This window comes from Octopus bimaculoides, chromosome 6, assembly GCF_001194135.2.
Source record: "Octopus bimaculoides isolate UCB-OBI-ISO-001 chromosome 6, ASM119413v2, whole genome shotgun sequence".
In the NCBI taxonomy this organism is placed as follows: Eukaryota; Metazoa; Mollusca; class Cephalopoda; order Octopoda; family Octopodidae; genus Octopus; species Octopus bimaculoides.
In genome coordinates, this window is record NC_068986.1 from 83,398,408 (window position 1) to 83,400,909 (window position 2,502).

Genomic DNA, 2,502 nt, shown 5'->3' on the forward strand with positions numbered 1-2,502 from the left:
TTGCATGTTTTTCTTTCATTCCTTCAATTTGTACATTGCATGCATGTATCACACGAGTGTACATTTCATTTCTTTCATTATTCTTTGTGTGTGTTTGCGCTACATCTTGTGGGTGGTTTTCAGTGGCCATCCTGCCTCAGGCGTTCCAACAAAAAAATATTATCGTGCGGTCCACACTGGCAAGGGGAGCCCTGTAGTAATGCTGTGCGCATGCGTAGTCTCACGCATGCGTGCAATTCAACAACCAAGCTTTCCCGCTTCATTCTGCCTCTTTCTTGCTGGCCAGCGATTGAGCAAGGACGTGTTTAGCTGTCTCTCTCCATCTTTCGAACTTACGCTCGACAGCTCGCTTACATCTACATACCAACGTCCCAACAACCATGCTCACACACACAGAAGCTGTAACAACAAACAAGTGCTAAAGATGTATATATATTAACCACCTTAAATAAATAATTGTTATGTTGATAGTCTGGAGTTCAGCGTTCCGTTAATTCTTAATTTTATATAGGAAAGTCAGTTATACATCTAATGATGTATAACCCACTTTCCTATAAACTGGTATCAATGGGGTTCGCATTAGAATTAGAATTCAGACCATTAACTCTCGTGGTGGGACTCGGATGAGGTGCAGGAAGCGATGCAGGCAGGCTAGCTGTAACGGGGAAGTGGGGGAAGGTTAGCAATGAAGGTAGAGATGGGAGTTGGATGAAGCACATTTATAGTGACGGTGGGGTTCGGCTGGGGTGGGGGTAGGCGAAGATGGGAAGTATGGCTTCCCTTTGTAAATACTGATAGGGCACAGAAAGTGTGTCAATAGCCATGGGGCTACAAGCTACAGTAGCATCCACCCTTAAGAGTTAGCCACATTTAAGTGGCAAATATGTTTCATGATGTCGTGAAGCTACTGTGCATACCTCGCCCAGAGATTTATTATTGCTTATATATATGTACATATATATGTATATATGAATATATATGCATATATATGTATATGTATACATACATTCACTACAGATATATATATATAGGTATGTATATATATATATTCTTTTATTTGTTTCAGTCATTTGACTGCAGTCATGCTGGAGCACCACCTTGTAGTCGAGCAAATTGACCCCAGAATTTATTCTTTCTAAGCCTGATACTTATTCTATTATTCTCTTTTTGCCGAACCGCTAAATTACGGGGACGTAAACACACCAGCATCAGTTGTCAAGCGATGTTGGGGGGATGTTGGAAGATCGTCCAATCACATTCCTTTGGCAAGGAAGTATAGGTGGTATTTATTTGTCTGGTGGTTGTTTGGTGGATTAGATTCAAAGCGCTGACGACAGACACTTATCTCTTTGGAAACTTTTTCGGGTGCAACTTGAGAAGGTAATTGGGGGTGGAGAGAGGAATGCTGCTTCCCGGTAAACTTGCTGAAAGGTGGGTGAGAGTGGTGAGCATGGCCCGAGTGAATGGGTCTACACTGAGCATACGCCTGTATGTTGAAGCACAAGGAGCATTCACTTGCCATTGTTGTCAGATCGACTGTGGGTTTGGGGCTTTCCACGAACAGCCCTCAGAAGTCTGCTCTTTTTTGGGGAATTTTCCTTGTTTGGCTTTTTGTTTTTGTTATCTTTACTGATTACATACCTTTTTGGACATTCTTTTGTTTTTAGCAGCATAGGTGTCAAATTCGATCAGTTGATTGTTTATTAATTCCCGTATTTTTTTAATAACTTTTGTTTTCATGATGCTCTGAAGCGGGAGGAGAAAGTGAAAGATGTATGTGTATATGAAAGATAGTGGATGTACGTGTGTGCATGTATGCGCACACAAACACACACTAACACCCATTATCTTTCATATACACTTACATATATAAATACATATGCATACATCTTTTTTTGTATGTGTGCGCGTGAGAGAGAGGTAGTGCGTGTAGGTGTGTGTTCTCATCTTCCTATTCATAATAACAAGATTTCTAAAAATAAGAAAAAATCCATTATTATCATTTGTTGTTGTCGCACACCATTTTGGCGGATGTAAGGAATACGCATACTGTCCGTTTTCGGCGTAACAAAAACCCTAACCCTAAATGGTAATTTTTCAGAGTAACATCCGCACGATTTTCACCAAGAAAAAAAACAAAAAAAACTTGGATTTTTTGTGTGGAATCAAGTAGCCTGACCTCCTAATATGCTGCAAATCCCTTATTTTGGTTCGGAAAAGGATGGGGCGAAGGGTCCCGGATCCATTGGAATTTTTTTAGTTCGTTGAATGAATTCCTGTGACATCCTAATATGCTACAAAACCCTTTTTGGGGTCCAAAAAACGGAGTGGAGTGAGGTGGAAGCCTCGGAAATTTCACAAACCCCACCCACCCTATTGATCTTTTCAGGATTAGGGTTAGGGAAATCCATCCCGGATTCATTGGAAATTTTTTTTTTCCTTAGTGAAAATCGTGCTGGTGAAAAGATCAATGGGGGTAGGAGTGGGTAAAATTTCCGAGGC